This window comes from Pavona decussata, unplaced genomic scaffold (assembly GCF_977016875.1).
Source record: "Pavona decussata unplaced genomic scaffold, jaPavDecu1.1 SCAFFOLD_61, whole genome shotgun sequence".
NCBI classification, from domain to species: Eukaryota; Metazoa; Cnidaria; class Anthozoa; order Scleractinia; family Agariciidae; genus Pavona; species Pavona decussata.
This window is the reverse complement of record NW_028145482.1, coordinates 854,817-880,987: the sequence shown is the minus strand read 5'-3', so window position 1 is coordinate 880,987 and position 26,171 is coordinate 854,817. Positions and strand designations below refer to the sequence as shown.

The following is a 26,171-nucleotide window of genomic DNA, read 5'->3' as shown; positions in this document are numbered from 1 at the left end:
AATCAATCAATCAACCAACCAACCAACCAACCAATCAATCAATTAATCAATCAATCAATCAATCAATCAATGAATGAATCAATCAATCAATCAATCAATCAATCAATCAATCAATCCATGGTATCAGTTTTGGCAGTCTGACTAATACATTTGCACCTTAATTTTAGCCGGATGTTATCATGTATTCTGTTAGGTTCGATGAAAACTGTTTTTCTTTCGGGCGACAGTTTATGCTATTATTAATAAACAATATCCACGATGTATTGATGTATTAATACGACGACCAACGGGTCAACCGAATATAGATCGTCCGTGACTGCAAATCACTTTGCTTCAAACCCTGATCCTAATTTCAGACCATGCAAAATATGCAAACTAGTTCCGGCACCCTTTTTCAGATATAGATCAAAAGCTGGCCTCAAAAATTCACATCCGGACCAGTTTCAGAGCTTGTCCCAGCTGTTGAAAGTGCTGATAACTTTATCCAATGGATAAATTGTTATCCAGCGGATAAAATGTACATTATGTCCGCTGGATAGCAATTTATCCGCTGTATAGAGTTATGAGTTACCCACTGTGTGAACAACCAGGGCCTGTATTTTAGAATCCATACTCTTTGCTTGCCCTTATATAGCTATAGAGGGGAGAATTTTTTATTGCCTCGACCGTACAGCGAAGACTTCAGACGGCGGGTAATATGGATTCTAAGCTTTTTTTAAAAATTTATTGGGTACTGTTCCCAGACTACCTTTCGCCGGCATTATCGCGTACGCTTTTACACTTTTTTTTCGGACAACCTTTGTCGAAACAGCTGTATACAATTGAGCATGTAACTATCACTTGAAAAAAAAAACTCCTCAGAACCTGTCTATAACTGAAGTTGGGTAGACAATTAACGTACAGCGTAGTTAAATAAACGATAAAACTAAACCGCGGCCAACCTCTGTTTATTTTTTCCTGTGGTGAATTAATAGGTCATTAACAGATATGAACTCACCTCGAGTCAATCTCGTACCCAGAGTCTTCAGGCTTTTTGGTCAGCGGGGCAACACCGGGAAGACTCTGGGGACATCGAAAAAATTCAATTTTTTTGATTGGCTGTTCCGTAACGGTTTCCATTGTTTTACCGCAGAAATCCTGCGGTAATAAAATTCGATGTCCCCAGAGTCTTCCCGGCGTTGCCCCGCTGACCAAAAAGCCTGAAGACTTTGGGTACGAGATTGACCTCGAGTGCAAAATACTTTTATTTTTGTTACTGCGCATGCGTTCTGCGCGCCTCGAGTTACTCGGGTTTCCTATGGGTAGTGCCTACAAATATAGGGACTTTTTTTGCGAGGTTTAAAACTATGCGGAGAAAGCAGAACTTGGCAAGTGTTCTTGGTATCTAAAAAGGAAAATTGGGGATAACCATGCTCAGTCTACCCTAGAATGCTTCCTTGGGGGTTGACATTTTGATTAGCTTGTACATTTTAGTCTGGTTTTGTATGTTTGGGTAGTTTCTCACTAGTGCCAGTTAACAAGTGGCAGTGCTAGATAAAAGAAAAATATTTTTGCAGTGTATGTCCCTTACAGGCCACCGTGCAAAAGTGACAGAAATCAGCTGGGAAACATTCACTAAAGTTAGGTGTCTGAGTACATGTCTGAAAAGTTACATTCAACTGTAGCAACGCACGCACCCCCATCGTTTTGGCGCCTTTTTTTTTACTTTACTGTGAGACTCAGGCGTGATCAGTACGGTTTTTTAGCGGAGCTCTCGCGCGCGCCGCAGGCGCGCGCAGCGAAGCCCCATAGCTAAGAGCATTTGGTAACCCGTGAACGCGAGAAATTTTGGTTTGGTTATGACGTCACTGTCCGTCCGGCCTCCGTACGTCCTTCCGCCCCTCTATGTAAGCCACTGTGAAATGCCACAGTCAACCTGTGTGGTAACCCGCGTTTTTCTTGTTTTTCGGCGGGAAGTTGCATCGCCAACTGCGTTTTAGAAAAAAGAAAAGCAAAACATAATCTGATCTTAATGTTTATGATTTTGTTTCTCCTGTTTCTCACGGCCGAACCAGACTAAGTAATCCTTATAACCTTAAAACTCCTGTATGTAAAACTAGCACTTTTCAGGCCTCGTACTTAAATCGTATTGTTAAGCTCTGGAACTATATCTGTAAATTATCACCCCCTACCAGTTTTCAACTACAGCTTCCTTCCGCAACTTTGTTACTGAGCACATGTTTCACCTTTTGCAAAATCACTTCGACATATTCTATCCCTGTACCTGGTCAATTGTACGATCCTGCTCCTGCCATCCCTAGTTTTTTTAGCGTCTTTTGGTTGTTTGTGTTTTAATTATTATTTGTATCATGGGAGGTGCCTCGCATGGGTCCTCGCGTCCCGTTCGCACCTGCCCTTTTGACCTTATCACTTTTTACGTATTTTTCATTTCTTTCTGGTTGTTTAATTTATTGTATTTAACATGTGTGATGGTCAATAAAGCTGTTAAAAAAAAAAAAAAAAATACAAAGTCAATTTATGTGTCCGACAGCGGGAGAAAAAGTGGAGGAAACAAATTGACTGGCACGTCATCAGAAACTTGAAGTGAAACCATTTTACTCCGGATCCGATCCGGCGCTACGAAACGTTGGACTTTTCCTCTAGAAGTGAAACGTTTCGTCCACTTGACGTTGTAAAACAAACGACAAAAATCAACAATGGAATAAAAAGACTGATTATTCTCAGAAGAGGCGAGTATATTCATGTGATCTTGTTGACAAAACTTTGCTGGATTGCTATCCGTATCGTGCAAGATCTTGTTTTCTTGCAGTGTTGACACGCCGTGTAATTTAAACTTGAGCTTAATATTGCTAACTTAAGAGCAGTCTTTTGAGCTCATTTTTTTTTCGGTCCATGTTTAAAATTTCCCTTGGAGTTTTATTTTTTAATCTCATCCGAACTCCTCCAAATTTTACCTTTTAACAGCGGGAGAAAGAGTAAGACTACGCGCGGCGGGAATTTACATGAAGGGGCATTGATCATAAACAGCAGGCGCCGTGAGTCTTGAAGGGGCAACCCTAAAAACCGGAACGGTGGAAAGGCAGAAAATCACCCCAAATCCAAGAACACGGAACGGGTAAGGGTTAGGGTCAAGGTTACAGTTTATTTGGGGTGATTTCCGCCGTTCTATGCTTTAGGATTTGTAGTGATTTTCCACCATTCCGCCATTCCGCCGTTCCACCGTTCTTGCTTTTAGCGTCGCCGATCGTGAAGTGAATCATTTTACTCCGATCCCGCGCGACGAGAAGTTGGATTTTTCCTCTTCATTCTTGAAGTGAAACGTTTCGCTCACTTAACGCTGTAAAACGAACGAAAAAATCAGCCATGGAATAAAAGGACTGGCTATTCTCAGAAGAGGCAAGTACATGTATATTCATGTGATTTTGTAGACAAAACTTTGCTCATTTGCGGCTGTTATGCAATAAATTGATTTCTTGCTGTGTTGACACGCAGTTAATACTGCTAACTTCAGAGTTTTCCTTTTAGCTCATTTTTTTTTTTCGGTTCATGTTCATTATTTCGATCCCTTGGCGTTTTGTTTGCTAATCTGGTCCAATTTTGCTTTCCAACAGCGGGAAAAAGAGCAAGGCGAATAGCGGCGAAAAAGGACTGTTCTGGAGCCGGCACATTATAAACAGCGGATCTGATCCTCGAAGAAACGTTGGATTTTTCCTCTTGAAGTGAAACTTTTTGCTCAGTTAACGTTGTAAAACGAACGAAAAAAACAGCAATGGAATAAAAGGACTGGTTATTTCCACAGAGGCGAGTATATTTAAGCTTAAGTGTTATATGTGATTTTGTTGACAAAACTTTGCTGTCGACTTTTGCAAGTTATTTTTTGGCAGTGTTCACACTGCAACATGTTTAACTTAAGCTACTGCTAACTTCAGAAAAGTCTCTTGAGCTCATTTTTCGGTCCATGTTCGTTATTTCCCCTGGAGTTTTATTTTCTAATCTCATTCCTTTTTGCTTCATGTAAGAAAATTTGATTCTCACTAGTAAAATAGTCAGTGAAACAAACGTCTCGTTAAACACTTTGTTGTCGTTATATAGCTAGCATAAACTACTGACAAGTTTTTCTCGCATATATTTCTAATTTTTGTATTTATTTCTGACAATCTTCACAGAGAACAAACACAAATACTTTAAAGGATAGGATATGCCTTTTCAAAGAACGTTAAAACCGAATGTAAAATTAGTCATAAGTGTGACCTCATTTTCATCATAACATCAAGCGTACGCAAAATTTGTTCGCTTGTTTGTGCAAATTTTTGAAGATCGTCATTTAGTTTATCTCTGTTCTGATTGTTGTGAATTATCCCAGTTTTTTTTTTCATTTATTACTCCAGGTTACATGTATATTTTAAGTCTGTTTCATGGTTAGTGTAGCCTTTTTCTCTGAGGTTTATGGTTGATCAACAAAATTTGCCTAAGACAGTGACAGTTCGCCTCAATCATCTTTAAAACTAAAAAGAATGATAACAACAAAATAATACTTTGAGCGTGAAGAAAACTATTAAAACTCGATAAATAGCCAATCCCGTCCTGAATATTTTCCTGTACAGTGTACATAATATTTTGATATTTTTTTGTACCCCCCACTCACATCCATGTAGCTTTAAGAACGTCAGTTCTGCTGAAATGGGTTCTCGGGTTTCAAGAGGACAAGTAGTTCAAAAAAGAGAGAACTGGGACAAAAAAACAAACTCGCCGTGTGGTGTCTTAAAAATCCTAAGGTCATGAAAAAATCCCAATGTCATGAAAAAATAAAAAAAAATCACGCAAACCAAAAAACACCCCGGGTCCCTAAAATCAGCATAAAAAAATTCCAAAAAAGATTTTAAAAAAATTTCAAATAAAATGGATTACTCACAACTTTCCTCAAAACAATTAACACAAATTTGCAAAGAACGAAAAATAAAATATGCATCACATATGAGAAAACAAGAGAAAATTGAAATTCTTACCCAAAACGACCAAGATCCTTCAAAAATACTCCACTCAGCAGTCCAAAAAAGAATAACAGATTACACAAACAACTATAGAGACAATGAAGAACAACGGCAAAAAGCAAGAGAATGTTCAAAGAGATGGAGAAAAAACAACCCCGAGAAAGCGAGAGAATATTGGTTTCAATGGATGACACACATTGAAAACGAAAAAATTCAAAGGGACTTTTTATCTGCTTACGCGGAGGCCGAAAAAAAAACTAGCCTTGGGGTGTCTTAAAAATCCCAAGGTCACGAAAAAATTAAAAATCCCAAGGCATTGAAAAAAATTCCAAAAAAATTCAAAGGGACTTTTCATCTGCTTACGCGAAGGCCGGTTAATGAAAAAAAATCAAAGGGACTTTCCCTCGGCTTAAACTTCCGGTTATTAATGAGAAAAAATCAAAGGGACTTTCCCTCGGCAAGCCGAAATATTTTCAGAGACATTCTCTGAAAATCATTCATTCTCTTTTGAAATCATACTTAACTCCCTCTATAACTATTCCCCCATTTTAAATAAATATTTTTTAAATTTTTTTTGACAGGTCTTTGTTTTTTCAACCAATAAAGGAACAATGTTTGTCACACGAAGCGACTTTAGATTGACAGTTTGTTCCGCTTTGCAAAAATGAAAATTTTGCATCTTATTACGGCGTTCATCAAAATGCAAATTTACATTGTGTTCAAGGCCATTTGACAGTCGTACGATTCTATCCACCAATCAGGAACTGTCTGATGCATCAGACAGATTCTTTGTTTAAGATGATTTTGAAGTGGAAGGAATATTTCATTAAAGACATGGCTCCTTCGGAGCCGGCGCAAAGCGCCATGAACAAGAAACGTTATTACCTCGAAGCTTTTACACAGAGGATTGTTATTCGCTTTCCAGATGGCAAGAATTTTGTGAAAAGAAAGAAATGTTGACGAAATTTCCTGAGCTTGTAACGAAGCTTTGACGAAGTAAGTTTTATGCTATCCATTACATCATTTACATAATTGTTTTATCTCGTGAAATAAACAACTCAAAACCACCCGCTCGCTTTTGAAATTCAACTCTTAACTCGCTACGTCGAGAAGGGATCCGAGTTTTTTTTGATATTTTTTTTTTATTTCCTCTTTCAAGGCATCAACATCAACTGTCTTTGTCGGTTCGCTTTCCACTTTCACTTCATTCCTTTGTTTATTTCGAAGACGCTCTTTCATCGAAAAATATTTTTCAATCTCTCGCAAAATCGAGTCAAACTCACCATCAGAAATGAATCCATCCTTCAAAGCTTTCGAAATCAAACGACTCACTGACAAATGCGACGATTCAGCGAGAGAAATAGTCTTTTCATGTTTTCGCACTTTATTCTCGCAATTTTGACTCCCGGCCATTGAAGCTGATGAAACGAGTGTCGTAATTAATGCAGTCAAACTCAAAGGAACTCCGACGGCAATCCCGATTCCACTCAATGAAGTTCCAACACTGCTTGATGCCAACACGGCTGTCAAAAAAACTGAAACGGATGTTATTTTCGAAGCGATTGATTCTGCTCTCTTGTACTTTTTGCTGACTCGTTTGTAATGAGAAATTTCGTCTTCGAGTTGTTTTTGACAATCACAAATCTTTTTCAATCTGAATTGCGCAACGTCGCTTCGAGAGAAGGATGAAGTTGTGGCGCACTTGGAATAATATTTTGTTCACTCATATTTTATTAAAAGATCTCAAATAATTTCAAATTCAAATCTCAACGGAAGCCCATTAAAATCGATGACCTCACCAGTTTCTTCCGTCACTGTGATTCGCAAAGAATCGATTATTTTTTTCCCACCTGCTATTTTCCGAAACGGGCTATGTTTTGATGAATATTCAACTCTTTCGAAAGGACTTCCTTTGATGTCAAAACACGCCAAAACATTTGAAGGTTTTTCATTGAAAAAATTTTCGTTTTTATCAACGAGATCGCAGTTGATGAAGAGGTTGTTGAATGAAGCCAAACGATTGATGATGGTATCTCCACTTTTCAGAGTGTGCCGTCGTTGGGCTTTTGGCGAAACGTCCTGACTGATATCAATCAGACCAAGAAGATGAGTCAGGTCACGATCAAAAATAACTTTTCTTCCAAGAGGATTTTCAATCACAATTGGACCTTTTTGGTCATCAAGTTTTACTTTGATGTTTTCTTTTTCAAGTATTTTCTTTATATCTTTACCGATTGTGTAAAGAGTGTAATTTCCAGGATAAATTCTATTGACAGCACTAACGTTTTTGTCATCAAATATGCTGATTTCTCCTCTTTCTTTCAAATTAAACCAAGAATTATAAAAAGAGCAACTGATCAACCTGATGAACCCAAATTTTTCAATTGGTTCATCAAAGTAAACCGTGTGATCATTTGAATTTGTCAAAACATTCAAAACAACCATTTTATTTTCAAAAGATAAAAAATGGAAAACTTGTTAAAATGGATAGATTCCCACCCAAAAGAAGCAAAAAGACTTTCCGAACAAGCAGAAGAAAAAGCATGGCGAAACTTCAAAGCCAAATTTCCCAACGCTGACCTCAGCAAATTCGTTGCACAAGTTGATATGACCGACAAAACACATGCAACAGCTGAAATAAATTTGGTTATTGTTCCCGATCAACATTGGCAAATTGTTTCACCCAACCCCAAAGATTGGTCTGTTGAAATGAAGAAAGCTCTTGGATTTGGAGGCTTTCCAATCGAGCTAATTCTCAATTCAAATCCTTCAAATCCAGTTCCAGCTGTTCCATTTTCAGACAAAATCCCCGAATCTTTTGGGGAAATCCTTAACCAACCAATCAAAATTTTTGTCAAACCAAATGAAAGCTTCACAACAAAATTCAGAGAAATATTCACGAAAACAAAGATCGCTCACAAAATAGCAAAAGAATCAAGAAAATGGCTGAATCAACCAAACATGGACCATTGGCCGCAACAACTCAACTTTGCCTTTTGGTGCGCAACAACAGCATCAGGCATTTCAAGAAATCTCGTCAATTCACTCCCACCTCAAATAAAATCCTTTCTTCTTTTTCACATTTATTTCACAACAAGAAGGATTCTCTTCGAAATGGGAGGAATTCAAAGTGAATCTTCTCTCCCAGGTGATCCCACATTCAGTCAAACTGAAAACAAATACGACATTCCTTCATACAAGAGAATCTGTGCAGAATTTCAAATCTCGCCAAACGCAGATTTCAGATTCACCTTTGGTCAAAATTTTGGACTTGGATATGTTAACATATTTTATCCAGGAGAAGGAGACTATGCACAAAAGCATTGGACTTATCCTCCAGCAACACTTGAAAACCCATCAAGTCAAAGATTCTCCGATGAAGGCGGAACTGACGCAAAAGGAAACAGAATTGATTTCATCAGAAACGATCAAGGAGCTGACAAACAATTCGAATTTTTCATGTCAAACGGACCTCTCAATGGACTTTCTCAAGCAGGAATGGCAAGACTCAATCAATCAATTGAAGCATTCGTTCATTGCATTCTTGGAGCACAAGTCAACGTCAGATCATCAATCCTTGGTGAATTTGGAGGTGCAAAGGAAGCTCAAAGAGAATTTCTCGTCCTCATGGAAGATGCAATCAGACAGCCTGACTTGTCAAAAAGCATCCAAAGATTTCAACTTGCGATTGATGAGGCAAAAGTCAGGCTTGATCTTGCCATCTCGCCAGGAACATGGTTGATGCCTTCAAATCTTGTTCTTAACACTCAAAGCACAGTCAAATACAACAACAATCTGAAAAAAGCAACTGGAAACATGAAACTCGGAGTCAACTCTGATGTAAATGTTGACTTGAAAAATGTTGGAGTCAGGAATATGGATGGAGGGTCTTCAAAAAACAACAGATCAACTTCGCATACTTCAAATCAAGAAAATGAAAACCAAAAAACAAAAAAAAATCAGGAAGCGAGTGAAAACCAAGAAAAAGGAGAATCAAATCAAGACTCCGGAGGAGTCGACGATTCGCGTCACGAAACTTTCAAATCTGGCGTCATCATTGCAGCATCACTCGGAGCATTTGCCATTTATCGGATTTTTCGTTGAGTCCAATCCAATGGATTAAACTCAATTTTTAACTCGCTATCGCGCGCTCGCTCCGCTCGCTTTCTTTTGAATCTTTTCAACCATGAAAACTGCAACAGCAAGAATCAACAGCCAAGCGTTTTTTCCAAGGAATCCAACAACTTGTCCTGCAGTTTTGAAGATGAAACTCACGATTGATCCAATCAATCCAGGAAGAAGTTGACCAAGCTTTTTTCCAAGATCTTTCAATCCATTTCCAACTCCTTTGGCAACAGCTTTGAGTCCTTTTGAGAGGGCATTCACAATCACACCAATTGTTGTGCCAACTGCAAGAAAAACAGCAGCAACTGTGAATCCATACTTTTTGAAAATGTTTTTTATTTTCTCTCGAAGAGGCATTTCTCTTTCTATTTCTTCAATTTGTGTTCCCAGCCTGGCAAGCTCCTCTTCATTTTCTGCAACTCTTGCCTCAACTTCTGCTCTCAGTTGGGAAGAAGTGTTTTCATCTTCTAGGATTACTTTATCATTTTCAATTTGTTTTTTTAGTTCAGCCTCTCTTTCATTCAGTTCATCGATGGTTTTTGTCGTGTTGAGCCTTTCTTCAAGAGTGTTTCTTTCTTTTTGTTTTTTTGCAAGATCAGATTTGAGTTTGTCAACCTTTGCTTGTTCTTTTTCTTTCGCTTTCACTTGTTTCTGCAAATCCACATTTTCTTTTTTTGCATTTTCAAAATCTTTTTGCAAATTCTTTTTCATTTGCTTCAGTCTTTGCAATTCTGTTTGATTTTCAAGACTCGAACCATGTTCTTCTTCCAGTGCATCAATTTTTGCTTGCGTTTTTTCGAGTTTGTTTCTATAATCTCTGATTTCTTGAGCATTTTTGTGGAGTTCTTCAGCATTCTTTTCTGCTTGTTTCAATTGTTTTTCTGCTTCTCTCAGTCTCTGCCGGTTTTCTCTTATTTCAGAATTATCTTTAGCGATCAAAGATTCAGCATCAGTTCCCAAAGCAGATAATATTTCTTTTGGCAATTGTGGGTTTAATCTTTCTTTTCCTGTTGTTTGCTCTTTGGTCATTAATGGGTAGAATTTTTTCCCACTTTTTTTCATCCTGACTTCTATCTTATCTTTGAAAAACGAAGCTTCAAGTTTATCATCTTCTGCATTTGGGTATAATATACTGAGATCATCCCATGCATCTTTTGTGAGGGATTGCGCTTCTCCCCACGTTTGTCGACCTTGAGTTTCACCTTCAATGAAAGATGTTTCTGCAGTTTTTGGTCTTGCTCCTTCTTTTCCATAATCTCTGTTCATTGTTGTATTTGGAGTACTTTCACTGGGATTGTTTATTTCTTGATCAGAATATTCATCATCATCATCATCTTTATCTTCATTTTTATCTTCTTCATCAGGATCAAGATCTCCTAAAGGAATGTATTCTGCCATTTTAAAAATAATATATTAAAATAGAAGTCAGTGAAAAAATCAATCCAAATTTTGAGAAAAAAACCTCAAACGCCCTCAAGGCAGACAGAACTGTTCACAGAGTCACATTCAACCCAAACAAAGCTTCCCCCGGTGAAACACTCAGGATTCCAGTCCCAAAGCTTCATGAGGGAACAGTCTTGGTTCCAGATTCACTCGCGTTGATTTTTGATTTGGATGTGAGTGGTCATGCGAATAATTTTCTGGTAAACAATGTTTCAAGAGCATTGGTTTCCAGATTGAAAATCAAGTTTGCTGGAGAAATTCTCGTTGACACAGACGGTTGGGATCTTTTTAAGCTCTGGGAAGATCTCTTTTTGACAAAACACGAACGAGAAAACATGTTGAGTGAGGGAATTCAATCTGAGGCTCTCTCAAAAATCAGATCCAATGCTGGAGACAAACCAACTTCTTCAGTCGTGAAGGAAAACAAGCTCAATGATATCTTCAAAAGCAAATACAGAATCAGACTTGATCACGAAATTTTGAAAGATCATGGAGTTTTTTATCCAAGAGCCTTGTCTGATGAACTGGTTTTTGAATTGACCCTTGCTCCTGCAAGCGGTGTTGTGAAGGGATCAGATGCAACAAAACTTGCATATGAATTGACAAACATTCAGCTTGAATATGAGGTAATTCAAAGCAAAAAGCTTTCAGATGAAGTCAATTCAAATCTTCTCAACGGAGATCGTTTCATGTTTGAGCATGTCACTCATCACAAGACAATCACAATTGCAAAGGGAACAGACTCAATTATCAACGAGTCAATCAATGTTCCGAGAAGATCAATGAAGGGAATCCTCCTCCTTTTCTTCGAACCTTACACTGCAGGTGCAAGAGATTCAGAAAAAACATTCAATCCTGACATCACAGAGGTGAAAGTTGACGTCAACGGAGTTCCAAACAAGATTTTCAGTCAAGGAATGAAAACGAGAGACATGTTTGACGAAGATTTCAGAAGATTTGGAAAGGAAAACTCGTCAATGAACGCAACTGAATTCTTTGCTGGAGACAAGTTTGCATTGTTCATCGATCTCAGGAGCATGAAAGACAATAATCTTCATGGAAGTGGAATGAGATTGGTCAACACAAAAGACGGAGTTTATTTGTCAATCAAAAGAAAAGCAAGTGGTTCAGGACATGTCAAATGCCACATCTTCATCTTGGCTGATGCACAATTCAGCATTTTAAACAAAGAGCTTGAGAGTGTAGCATATTAATTTCTTTTTGATCAATCAAAAAGAAATTTTTCGCTCCGCTCGCTTTCAAACCGGACGCAATTCAGTTCCAGGAGGAACAATCATCAACTCTTCTCTGACGAATCCTCTTTTTGGACCATCTTTCAAATAATAAAGAACCGGTTCTTTTTCATTCACAATTGCTCTGTCAATTGAAAAAACTTTCAGAGACCAATTCGGATCAGTTGCTCTTCTTTGACCTCCTTCAAGTTCACCAGGAGCAAAAAGAAACCTCACATTCACTGAAGAATCGAGTCTCTTTTCATTTTTTCCAACAGGTCTTGAATAATTTGGTTTCTTTGAATCAACCACCTTTTTTTTGATTGCGTCAATTGGCCTCTTTCCTGTCAGTCGAGTTGTCTCATTGTTCAATGCTTTCACAACTTCTGGAAGCCTTTTCACCCATTCCGTGGATCTTTCACCAGATTTAAAGTTCATTTCTTGAGAATATTGAAAACTGAAAAGTCTTTCACCCAAAGTTCGATTGAATCTCTCAACAATTCCTTGATCACGGTGAACATTTGGATTTCCTCTTCTGATTCTTGTTTCATGTTTTGACATTTCCTTTGTGACATCACCCATGAATTCTCTTCCTGGATCAACTTGAAGAATTTTTGGCCATTTCAAAGGTCCTTTGTAAATTTTCTGAAAAGCCTTTGAAACTTCAGAAGAATCTTTTGAAGTGAGAGGTTCAGCGGCTTTGAATCTGCTTGCAACATCAACAACTGTGAGAGCATATTTGAAAATCTTTCTCCCTCTTGGGAGTTTGTCATGAGGAGGAAAGAGATGATCAGCTTGATGAACTGCATTGGCAAGTTCAACATCAAATGTTGGTCTTTGGATGTTTTTTGGAACAGGCAGATAGATTTGCCAGATTGCTTGTTTCATCAACCAAAGTTTTGCTTCATTTTCGGGAACACCGGATTCTTGAGAAAGTTTTTTCGCTGCTTGAAGACCTTTCCAATATCCTTTTGGGGAATAATAAATTTTTGACAATTTTTTGTTTGACATTTTTAAAGGAAATGACTTGCTGCAAATCCAAGAGCCAAAGCTGATGTTCCAACAAAGATTAACTCTCCCTGTTTTTGAGATTCGCTTGGTTTGTAAAAGTCTGAAAATTGGGGTTCTTTGAGATGCTCAATTTTTTGTTGATGAACCTTGTTATAAAGTTTTAAAGCAAAGTCAGTGTTTGCGAAATTTTGTTTTGCTTCATCTTTCATTCTGTCATTTGTTTGAATCCAATCATTCAATTTTGCACGATTTTCTTCGTATTTTTCGAGTTCTTTTTGATATTTTTCAACTGCCAGGTTGTGTCTCTTTTTTTCCTTAAGTGAGGCTGATTCTGAATCTCCAGAAATAAATTTTGCGAGATATGATCCACCAACAAAGGCGGTTGCATTGATTATTGCTCCTCCAATCATGATTGCGATGCTTGCCATTTTAACTTGGCAATATTTTTTGTTTTTCAAGATAATCTTTTGTTGCTAATGAGGCAGCAATGATGACAGTGAATTTCACATAATTCATGAGATTTGAGGAAGGATCAGAAGTCATGGGTTCTTTGATTACTTTCTTTGCAATCCATCCAAATCCTGCAGCCAATCCAGTGATTGTTGCAGCATCAGTCATTGTTTTCACGAGTTTATTGTCTGACATTTTATTTCAGAAAACAAATTAATCCATTTGTTTTAATTTTGGAGATTTTTTTGTTGCAGCTTGCTGCGTCCCACTATGTGGGACTTCAATATTTTGCCTCTCAACCTCAACCATGTGATCAATCAATTGTTTTTGTGCTTTTTCGCTTCCAACTTTGCTTTTATTTTTGAAAAGATGTTTCAATTCTTCCCTCTTGTAATACAATCCAGCAAGTAAAACAACAATGCTGGCAACAGAAAGCACTTGAGTGAGAGAAAATGAACTGCTTTGCTCGCTTTCGTTTTCAGTTGATGGAGGGTTTTCTTTTTGTTCTCCTCTTTTAGTGTCTGTTCTCGTGACTTCTTTTGCTTTTTTCTTTGCTTCACGTGCTTTTTTGTTGTGTTCAGCAAGTTTTTTTCCAGCTGCAATTCTTCCTGGATTTTTCGGAACTGTTTGTTTTGTTGTTGTTGTGATTTGTTCAGAATCAGCTTCTTTCTTTTCAGAACTTGTTTGAGGTTCTTTAATTTTTTCAGGTTCTTTAACTTCTTGAGTTTCCATTTTAAATGATTTTTCAATTTCTTGTCATTTCATTTAAAATGGAAAAATTAAACAAAGAAGAACTTGTAGTGCTTTTGGAATATTACAAAAGTGAATCAGAAGAAAACAGACAAAGGCATCAGCAATATCTTGAAAAAGACGATCTTCAAGAAAATCATGAGTCAACATTTCATTTCTTTCGAAACCAAACGGGAGAAACAAAGACAAGACTCATGCAAGTCTTTAATGAAAGACTCAAAAACGAGATGAGGTTGAAAAAGGATATCTTGAAGGATGTTAAAGAACTTGTTAAAAATGAGAAAAAAACTCCCTTCTTTCACAAGTTTCTTGGTTATTCCGTTTCTCTTTTTCTTTTGTTAAAATCAATGCAAATAATAATGAAATAATTTTTTTTAATTTTTTTATTTTTTTTCTATTTTTTCTATTTAAAATATGACTCTTGAATCTGAAAAATTCAAATTGATACCATCAAGTTACAAAGGCAACAATTTCGAAAAAATTCAATACGATGGCAAAGATCTTCTCCAAAAACTCAAGGGTGATTTTGTCATCACAAAATATGGTCAAAGGCTGCAACTTTGTCTGAAACCTGTCGATTACGAGATTTTTGATCGGATCCATCGTTTGGCTGGCAAAGAAAATGTTACTTGTTTTGGTGGCATCGGCATTTCGATGAACAAAAATACTCCATTTTTTGATGAGTTCAACAAAAGAATGGATCAAAGCAAATGTTTCAATGAAAACAGAGAAATCAAGATGCGTGGTTGTGTTCTAGCGTGTTTTTCATCATTTTCAAAGAACGGTGTGCTTCTCAACCTTTATGCAAAGCAAGTCAAAGTAAATGAATTTTTGATTAATGATTTGACGAATGAAGAGATCGAGTCATTTTTTGATCTTGAAGATTAATTTCATTTGGTTTCCAATTGAAATCAGTCATAAAAAATATTAGGATCATTCAAAAAAATTTTTTTTATCATTCTAATTTGCAATGAATAATCTTTACAAAAATACACATCAAAAAATGAAATACGAATTTGATCAATTTCCTCATCTCTTTCAATTTTTGAAAGTTTTTCTATCAATTTTTCTTCCATTGATTCTTTTTTTTGCTCTTTTTCTTTTATTTTCGATTCTTCGCAATTCAAATATTCTAAAAAATCAATGAATTCATTCGAAGTTTTGTTGCCCACAAAATAAATCCAATGGATTTCTGGCAGGTAATAATTTTGATTTAAATCATCAATGTAATCAAGATGATCTTCAATTTCAAGACAAAAATTTTCATAAACACTGAATTGATCGAAAATTTCTTGTTTTTTTGCATTTCTTATTTCCCAATGACACATGAGTTTTTTATGGAAAAAATTCTCGTTGAAATTGTTTTTTGCAAGAACTCTGGCTGATAATGATTGAAGACTTTCCATTTTATTTAAAAATAAAAAAAAAATTTTTTGAATTTTTTTCAAGTTATTTCTCAGGTTCTTATTCAATTTCTTTCACAGGTTCTTTTCAAGTTCTTTTCAATTTCTTTCACAGGTTCTTATCAAGTTCTTCTTCAATTTCTTTCACAGGTTCTTTCACAGGTTCTTTCACAGGTTCTTCGCTTCTCTTCGCTGCTTCTTCAAGTTTCAAACTGTTTGCTGCCAAAAGACTTGCACTCGCAGCAGCCATGTATTTTCCGTATTTCAAATAAAGACTTCCAGCAATCAAATTGAGTTCTCTGTTCACAATGAAATCATTTTTCAATCCACTCAAAAACTTTTCTTGGTCAAGAGGAAGAAAAAAACAAAGTGCTTTTGCACTGGCTTGCAAAAATGTTTCAACAATTGCACCGCAAGTTTTTGAAGACAAAGAAGCTTCGTATCTTTTGAAATATTTTTCAACATCTTTCTTTGAAAGTCTTTTGATTTGATCTTGTGTGAGTTCAACTCCAATCATTTCCTTGCATTGACCACTTGCTGCCAAAATGGCAAGATTTTCTCTGTGATCTGTTTCAATGGGTTGGGGTTCAGTTTCAAGAAGCGCCATGACTTCATTAATTGATTCGTTCGCTTGGATTTCCATTTTAAATGAAGTGGAAATTTTTATCAGTTCAAAGAAATTTCAAAAGGATGTCTGAGGGAGAAATCAAGATGAGAAAATTTGACTTCTTTCAACTCTTTCATGTATTTTTCCTTTTCATCTTTTGTCAAATCTCCTGCGAATTCTTCGAAAACTGTTTTCATGTCTTTTGCTGATGGAGTGAAAAAAAGAATCAAAGAAGCAATGTTTTCTCTGAAAGGTTTTGCTATGCTTGACATTTGTTGAGTGAGAACCCAAACGCTGATTCCTGAATGTCTTGCAGAAAAAGCAAGTTTCACAAGTTCATTTGTCCTTTTTTTCACGTCTTTTGATGAAGCGCAATCATCGAGAATGATCAATGTGTTTGTTCAAAGGCAAAAGAGATTATTTTGAGCCAGTCATTGATTTGATGGTGTTCTGGGATGATAATGAAAAAATCTTTGTCATTCTCAGCAAAATTATCCCAGGTTTTGTTGTTGACGAAGGTTGGACAAAGGAGGAAAATGAAATCAAATTTTTGGTTGAATTTATTTTTGAGGAGATTCACAAGAAAAGTTGTTTTTCCTGAATTTGTTGGACCAACAATCAAAGCATTGAATGGAATGTTTTCTGGATTCATTTTGTTATTTTATAATGTCCATGTGCAAACGTGTGAATTCCATCCTCTCTGATGATTCTCTTATCATCATTTGCAGAAAGAGCAATCTTGTTGACTGTTTCTGTGAAAATTTCGTGTTTATGTGATCTGATGATATTCATTGATCTCATTTGTTTTTTTCCTGAAATGAGACAATCTTTGTAATCTTGATGTGTGATTGTTTTTTTGATGACTGATTTTTTGATTCCTTTGCACTTTTTTTCTTCCTTTCCTTCATGCATTTTCACAGAATAAAGTTTTGCCCTGAGTCCAACAAACTCTTCGATGATTTTTCCCCCACTTTCGTCTTTCATCATTCCAATGACTTTTTTGTTTAATCCAGTTGGAATGTTTGATGGATGGTTTTTTTCAAAATTTGATGTGTCAAACTTTTCATGAACATCATTTGAAATGTCTTTGAAAAAGTCTTCTGTTTCGATCTCATAGCAAAGAGAATCAGTGTCAGTGAAAAGAAGTTTTGCTTTTTCTTGATATTTAGGTTTGATGTAATCATAATGAAAGTCAAAGATGAGAGTTTTTGAGACGTCAAGAATCGACATTCCACAATAAATTGGTTTGTCGAAAAGAAGTTTCACTCTTTTCATGTGAATTGCAATAAGATTTTCATCAAATATTGTGCAACTTTCAAAGTTTGGTTTTGCTGCGAATCTCAATGCACTATTTCTGTTGTTGACCAATTTGATGTCAACTCTTTTCCTGATGTTTTCCATGGTTTTTCCGAAAACAGAATTATTCATGAGTTTAAAAAAATCTTTTTCGAAATCATTCTTTCCGTTTGCTCTGAGCTTTGTGTTGAGTTCAATATAAGATTTCAACCAAGGTTCTTCTTTGAATTTGATGATTCTGTGAATCGTTTTGAGTTTGAGACCCATTTGGAGATATTGCTTGAGATTTCTGTGATGAATCACATATTTTTCTTTGTTATTCAAAGTTGACAACAATTTTTCCGCTCCATTCACAACAATTCTATCAGGAGCCAGTGGAAAATCGTTGTGAATGTCATGAAGTTTTTGTGAATATTCCAAATCAACTTCAAGAATGCAAGGAAAATTTTGCCAGTCTTCAAATTCTTTTTCATCAACCCATGAAAATTCACCGACAGGAAGAGGTTCGCACATTGCCCAGCCATAAAGATTGTTTGCGTCAAGATAAGGGATAAATGTTGAAGGTTTTTCTGGGTTGAAATCTTTTCCCATATATTTGTTGTTTGCTTTTCCAAATCTGTTTCAAATCATTGAAACACCTCCTCTTGTGCCTTTTTCAATCATTTGAAGCATGTCAATGTCAGTCAAAAGTTCGAGTTTGACTTTGGTTTTCTTCAAAGATGCATCCCATGCAAGACCTGGTGAGGTGAAATACCATGCTGGACCAAGCTCATAGTTTTCAAGACAAACGTTTCTGAATTCCTCAAAAACATCACAAAGCAACAAAACATCTGTTTTGAGATAAAGATCGTGATAATCTCCCATGTTTTTGCAGTTGAAAGTTTTCCAAACGTTTTGTGCATGTTGATAATCTTCATCTGTAATATTCTCATCGTTGAGTTTTGAATAAAATTTTTCTTTTTGGGGAAGTTTTGTTTCTTGAAATTTTTTGATGTTGTCCATGAAGTCATAAGGATAAACTCCCTTTTTTGAAAGAAGGTTGAGTTTTTTTCCGAGTTCTTCTTTTTCTTTTGGAGTCAGTTTTTCTTCTTTGAGGGTTTTTTGTCTTTCCCTGATTTCTTCTTTTAGGAGACTTTTTTTTGTTTCAATCTTTTTGTCTCTTTCCAGATTCTTGACTAATGCATCAAGAGAAGATGCCATGAATTTGAAGCTGTCAACGAATCTGATGTCGTGTTTTATTTCATGTTCTTTTCCTTCTTTGTCGATGTAACAACCAACAACTATCTTTTTTGTGAATGAAATGTATTTTTCCTCATTGTTTGGAATGCATCTGATGTCACCTTCAGTTTTTCCAAGATTTTTGACGAAAAGATGAGCGTCATAATTTTGAAGATTGTGAAAAATCACTGGAGTGAACCATGGCTTTCTGTATCGGAGATTGCATGAGTTGTGAGCTGCTCCACGGAATTTCCCAGTGAAGTGACAATGGTCTCTGACTTTTTTTTCTTTTTCTTCGAATTCTTTCTGGCAGATCCAACATTTTGTTGAATTTTTGAAATCTTCCCAATCATTTTGTTGCATAATCAGAGGCTTTTTTGGAATATTTTGAATCCTTGTCACGTCATCTTCAATCATTTCAACAAATATTTGAGATATGTCTTCAGAGGCTTCATTTTTCATTCGATATGTCACAGTTCTTGACAGGTTTTCATCAAAAGAGCATTTGATGTGATAACAAAATCCACAAGGTTTGTGCTTTTGAAACTGGTTGGTGAAGCACTTTTCTGGATTCGGTTGACATCCGCTGATTGGTTCAACAAGAGACTCAAAATCAGCATAAATGGCAAATGGCATTTTTTGTGAACGAATGTGATTTTCGAATTCTATGAAAGTTTCCTCTTCTGGCATTTCGATGAATTCATTGCTTTGACAAATCTCTTTGTGAATTTCAAGTTTTTCATTTGTTTGAAAAGCATTCAAGCATCGGAAACAAATATGAATTGATCCATTGTGTTTTGTGATTTGACTTGACAAAAGACGGCTCATGTCTTTGATAAGACAATAATGCTTTTTTACATCATCAGAAATCAAAAGAAGATTGATTTGTTGTTGTCTTTCTGAAGCTTCGCTCCGATTCCCCCTTCGGGAATCTTCTCCTTTGAAAAGCCTTAGAGGATAAACAGCTTTTTTTTCATAACCAAAGACATTGATTGAGATGTTTTGATTTGATTTTTCAAAATGAGTTATTTGTTTCAAATCAATTGGAAATTTCAGGCCATTCCAATTGAGTCTTTTTGAATTTTCCCTGAGATTTTTGTCAATTCGTTCAGGATGTTTAGTGACAGGAAAAAGAGCTCTGGTGATGCACCATTTGAAACATTCATTATCATCATTTTTCATGTTGATGATTGCTTTTTTGTTTTTGAGAACATTCGGTAGTGGGATGTATGATCTCCCTCTGAGTGGAATGTATTGTGTCATTTGAACGTCAAGTGACAGAACTCTTTCAAGAACCCAGTTTGATCCTCTGTTAGTGAAATTTTGAAATCTTTCTTCGATTGTTTCAATCATAGAGTCAATGATTTCTGATTCATTTAGCCCTTCAATATTTTCAATTGTTTGAGAATGAAAATATGGGTACGCATCTATAATATTTCCGTTGGTCAAATCAGTTCTTGTCATATAGCAATTGAGAATGAGTCTCACCCTTGTTTGTCGATTTTGTCTCATTATTCTCAAAACATCTGGTTTGACAATTTGCATGAATTCTATTTCATCATACTTTCCTTCTCTTTGAATTCGAAATTGTCTTGCAAAACAACTCAATGCTGTTCCTGTTTCTGTGACTCTTGTTCTTTTCCTATTTATTTCTTTTATTTTTGAGATTTTTTTGTCTTTCTCGATTTCTTCGGGTGATGATATTTTGATTTTTGGAGGAGAAAGACTTTGCGTTGACCTTCTCAATCCAAGCATTTCCTCGAGGTCTCTGATTTCTTGGCGTAGATTTTTTTCTTCTTCATTTGCCTCTTTTCTTCTTCGACTTTCTTCTGGATTTTTTTTCACTGCTCTTGTTGGTTGGAGAATTTGTGAATTTATTTCTGGAACTGGTTCATCGAAAATGGGTGTGAGGTTTCGAGATCTTTCTCGTTCTCTTTCATGACCTTGATTGATAACATCAATTAATTCTGCTTTTCTCAGGCGACTGAATCTTCTCAGTCCAAGCCTTTTTGCTTCAGCTTTTAATTCTGGAACTTTCAGTTTGTCCATTTTATATATTTTTTTTAAAATTTTTTTTTAAATTTTTTTTTTGAAAAAATAAATTTTTTAAAAAAATATATAAAATGAAAAAAGAACAAATTGAATTAAAAATTTTAGTGAGTGGAAAAGATATTTTTCAAATTTCTTTCAATGGTTCATCACTTGATTATTTAAACCAAATTATTTCAAAAAGTGATGAAATCACAGTTTATCCAATTCATGCGAGTCTTTTGAAAATGGCAAAGAAAAAAAGAATTCATAACAAAATGGCCTACAGTAATGAGGAGCTTAAAAAAGCTTTTGGATTTCCTTCCAAAGGTAAAAAATTGAGAAAGTTTGTTTTTGAATCTTCAAATGAAAGGCTTGAGTTCAACACAAGAAAGGAAACCTTGGAGAAACTGAAAATATCGGCTAATAGAGTTGCTGATGCTATTAAAAATGGGGGAATAGTTATAGAGGGAGTTAAGTATGATTTCAAAAGAGAATGAATGATTTTTACAGAATTTCTGTGAAAATATTTCGGCTTGCCGAGGGAAAGTCCCTTTGATTTTTTCTCATTAACCGGCCTCCGCGTAAGCAGATGAAAAGTCCCTTTGAATTTTTTGGAATTTTTTTCATGACCTTGGGATTTTTATTTTTTTCGTGACCTTGGGATTTTTAAGACACCCCAAGGCTAGTTTTTTTTTCGGCCTCCGCGTAAGCAGATAAAAAGTCCCTTTGAATTTTTTCGTTTTCAATGTGTGTCATCCATTGAAACCAATATTCTCTCGCTTTCTCGGGGTTGTTTTTTCTCCATCTCTTTGAACATTCTCTTGCTTTTTGCCGTTGTTCTTCATTGTCTCTATAGTTGTTTGTGTAATCTGTTATTCTTTTTTGGACTGCTGAGTGGAGTATTTTTGAAGGATCTTGGTCGTTTTGGGTAAGAATTTCAATTTTCTCTTGTTTTCTCATATGTGATGCATATTTTATTTTTCGTTCTTTGCAAATTTGTGTTAATTGTTTTGAGGAAAGTTGTGAGTAATCCATTTTATTTGAAATTTTTTTAAAATTTTTTTTGGAATTTTTTTATGCTGATTTTAGGGACCCGGGGTGTTTTTTGGTTTGCGTGATTTTTTTTTATTTTTTCATGACATTGGGATTTTTTCATGACCTTGGGATTTTTAAGACACCACACGGCGAGTTTGTTTTTTTGTCCCAGTTCTCTCTTTTTTGAACTACTGGACACCTTACTTACTACATGTACACCTTAATGTACCTTATTGTATAGCCGATAGTATTTTTATTTGCATGAGGCCGAGTAGAATTAAGGTTTAATTTTCAAGCGGCAGGGGTATTTTGCAGAACACCAAATGTTGAATCTATAGAAGTCCTTTAATGCAATGCATGGCTGCCATAACAACAAATTAAAGCTAACTGTCTGTATAATCAGTGTTAGCCCTAAACAGAAAAGAAATGTGCTTAGACCTTCATAACTTTGTTTGTTGCTTAATAGGTGTCTTGCGTCCAAGCGATGTAGAGCGTCCGGTTTTAACTGTGGATACCTAACCCCCACATCAAATTAGCTCGTATATAGAGCCGGCTTATTAAACTATACCAAGAATTTTGAAATAAAATGAATTGTCGAATTTTTAGCGATGTTTTCTTGAATCAATTTTTTCATTTGAAGGGGGCACTTGCTAAAACTCAAATGGAATTTGTTTGTTTACCTTCAATTTTGGACAGTAGCTAGTTTAACATATAAGGAACAAAGACGTGTCGCCAATTTTTTCTCCAAGTGATTTTTATACGAACACTTCACATTTCTTTAATGGTAGTTCGAAAATGTTCTGTAACTTTTCACTGCAATTCAATATCACAGAACGCAGACATGTTTTTTTTGCGCTTTGGGACTGTACCGGAAACTGAGGAGCAAATTAAATTAGCGAAAAACAAAATTCACTTGACTTGTAGCTGTTTAAAAGGTGATTCGGATGCTCACATTTAGAGGTGGTAAAAAATTCGACAATTCATTTAATTTCAAAATTCTTGATATAGTTTGATTAAGCCAGCTCTATAAGCTTTAATTTGATATAGGGGTTTACATCTACAGTTTAAACCGGACATGCTACATTGTTTCGACGCGAAAGACCCCTAAAGGTATACGGTAACCTTACTGCTAAACTGTTATAGGTGGCGTAAAATGCAACATTCGGCGTTCAGCATTCTGCAAAATACCCCTTCCAGTTAACAACTAACAATATTCTAAGTACTTTTCTATACTATTTAGGGTTAAGCGATTTACCAATAATTATTGACTGCAGTGTGTCCACTTCTAGTGCTGCACTTTTTATTTGCCGGCAATGGTATTCACACTCACTATCATCATTCTCACTCAGCATCCCCTCAGTTTCACTGCACCATGTTTCACCCACAACAACAGTGTCGTCAGCTCTCCACCTTTTTTATCATGATCATCAGATGTGGGTTTGTTAGCTTGTAAAAGACGCTGGCCTGGGACTTTCATTGTCGCTAATGTCTGTCCCCTTTGCTTCTTGTAGATGACTGGTTATTAGCACAATCCTTTTCATTTTTCAATTTTTTTTTCTTGTATGGAAGGGAGTGTTTTTCCAAGAGAGTGTTAAGTTAAAAAAAAAAAAAAGAGATTTTAACCCTCCAGATAGTAGTAACTCTTCCCAATTGTTATCCTCATTCTGTTTCATCGCTTCTCAATGGTTGCTTGACTTTGCAAATCTTTGGAAAAGTGGAGATGTTTTGAATGCACTATAGGTATATTTTCACTAGCTCCTCAGAAACCATAAAAACCACAAACTATAGTAGAAGAAAAGTCTGCAATTTCTGTCGCTCTGTTCAGCTTTCCTTCATTGAAGGAATTAGGCATAAAGTCATCAACAGTACTGGTCATGCTGTTCCATCTAAAGAAGTAGCCGGAGATTCAAAGACATTTTAATTTGTACCTTAACTTCTCTTTATCCAGGAAAGGGCATGGAATTCTGCCCATTATGGAGCCAGCCAACCATTTTCACATGAAGCACACTGCTGCTCTTTCTTAACCTTGCAGGTGTCTTTGACAATTTCCATGATTGTATAACTCTAGCCACAAATTGTTGCAAAATAATAATTATAGCCAGGTACATGTTTTTTTGAACTTTCAGATGCCTTCAAGTAATCTTGATTAGCTGGGTCCTGTTGAAAAAAAAACCTGCCTTCTCCTCCCTCTCTGTTAAAAATTCCCTTATGTAATCTGACAACAGGTGCATCGTCAATGTGCAACGCTATGTCATGCATGAGCAACCCTCCATGCATTTCTTTTTATTCTTTATCTTTGTAATTTCATAGTGAGTTAGTCACAGTCGTCTCCTAAATTTCTTGGTCTGATTTGTCATGAAATCTTTGAAAATATTCCATTTTATAGAACCGCCATTGGTAATGGCATCTCAGCCACCTGCAGGATTAGTCCTTTCCAGCCAGCTTCCCCCCAGTCACTGCTTTCGTGTGCTCGATGAATCCTGATGTGGTAATCAGACTTGCAAATTCTGGACAATTCGGCATCTCGTAAACCTGACCTCATCAAACAATAGCATTATCCAAAACGTGAACTTAGGGAAAAATTTAAAAATCATCATAGGCCCCCATCTGCTTAAATTATGAACCCTCACTTAGGAGTGTTTTAAGATTTGCCACTGCCTGGGCACAAAAGCCATGCACAGAGGGTGTAACCTTTACTGGTAGGTTTAGATCTTGTGTTTTAGCTGTAGCAAAAAATAAATTGATGTAAGCTTTTTATTTACCATCACAGATCATGACAGATGTGATGAAAACACAGTTTGGCTCATGAATCACTTTGTTAATGGACGTTCTTGTTGAGGCAGTTCATAAACTTGTAAATCATCCATTCTTGTGTGAAAGTTTTTGTGCACTTTTCCCATCAAGGGATAGATCCAGTTGTGTATTAAATTGTTTACCTTTTGATAAATGTTGATGTGATGGCAGGAACCAAATTGAATGGGCACTCGCTGAGCATATAAAATTTTTCTTCAGCAGTAAAGATTTTAATTAGTTGGCTAGGCAGGGCTATTGCTCTAGCATGTTGTATACAACAGAGATTGGCCACTGGATGTCTGGGCCTACAATAGCTGCACGTTAAGCAACAGTTAGCACTGTCACTCAATCATTCTTATATTATAACTATTCAATTGATGGAGGCTACAGAAATATGCTGAACAAGGGGCATTCCCTGTATACTTTACGGTGCAACGACCTCAACTGGGGCCACCCAACATTGATCAGCCAATCATAGGTCACGTTTACAACAAAGGAGTCTGGCTTTGGTAGTTGGTAAACCAATCAAAAACGAGAACATGTCTTTAAATTTCAAAGTGTCGGTTTTATCGGTGGCCCCGGTTGAGTTTGTTGCACTGTCTGTAAGACAAAATCTCACCTTACCTTTGGTTATAATAAATATGTATATTTTTTACAAAGCCTGAATATCAGCTGTTTCCCATCTCTCACCAATCATCTAGAGAGGAGATGACTGATATTCAGGCCATGTTTAATGTAACCAGACCCTGGCTTCTTTTGAAGACTGTGATTTAACAGATACAAGGTCAAACTTCTTATCAGCCATCTCTTTTAATTGAAAGAAAAATTTAAAACTTGGTAGTGGGTAATGAATTATGAAATATGTACAGTTATTTATTTTTACAGTGCAATCTTAGTTATTTGAACTCTCAATGTTTTTCAGCACTCCCAATTCTTCAAGAACAAATAGTTGTTAAAATTCTCTTGGATTTGCTTCAGTCAGTTTTTTGCCTCCTATTTTTTGAACAAAATTCATTTTCACTAGGAAGTTAAAAAAAAATTGGTAGAGTACTTCCACTGAAGTGATTGTCACATAGCATTATTATAAAAATGTTAATATACAAAGTAAATTGTTTTCTTTTACTTTCTTTTGAATATCCAATAATAACTGTTAATTTTCATGGGTTTTATGACATGCAGTAACCAGTGCTACGGTTTTCCACACCTTATCACATAGTCTGGTATAACTTTTTCAGTAACATTTAAGGAAAAACACTAGGTAAATATTATTTCCCTTTTCCATTCTGTCCAGGGTTTATGTAAAATCTTTATTTATATGAAAATAGTTTAATCCACTTATTGTTTTGGAGAATAAAGTGATATAATGCTTTTAATTTGCAAATTATATTTCAAGCAAAGTATATGTTGTACATCATTTTGTGAATTCAGAAGAGTACTATTGCTGTACATGCACTCAACTCTCTTTAGGCACTCTTGTTCCTTCTATTTTTTTCTCTCGGAAAACCAGGATGATGAAAATTAAAGTAAGGAATATTTTTTAGAGAATGCTTATTAAAATTAATGTTATGATACATGGTAGGTATTTTGCTGTGTAAAAATGAATGAGACTTCTCAGATGAGGTGCTATCCATAAACTGGAGTGATGAGTCTGCAGGAGTGAAGTGTTTAGCGGTCTAATGACTTCTTAAATTGGGATTTTGCTTGTAAGGGCAAAAGGTTAATGGGTTGGAACAAGGCCTGCTCCTTAATTGAGAAACCAGAGAATAAAATCTGCGGTGTAAATTTT

The 26,171-nt window shown here is 35.9% G+C and overlaps 1 protein-coding gene and 2 long non-coding RNA genes across 3 annotated transcripts in view; 2 read left to right on the top strand and 1 right to left on the bottom strand.

The window, feature by feature from the left end:
* LOC146478962 (uncharacterized) overlaps nt 1-26,171 on the top strand; it is a 186,211-nt gene that overhangs the window by 46,275 nt on the left and 113,765 nt on the right. The gene's annotated exons all lie outside the window — the stretch shown is intronic.
* The window catches only part of LOC146478963 (uncharacterized), a 109,158-nt gene that overhangs the window by 28,764 nt on the left and 54,223 nt on the right, over nt 1-26,171 (bottom strand). The window lies entirely within an intron of this gene.
* On the top strand, nt 3,027-25,967 carry LOC146478966 (uncharacterized). The gene is made up of 3 exons (XR_014864976.1): nt 3,027-3,396; nt 3,612-3,801; nt 24,363-25,967. It is a non-coding gene; the product is annotated as an uncharacterized LOC146478966 (long non-coding RNA).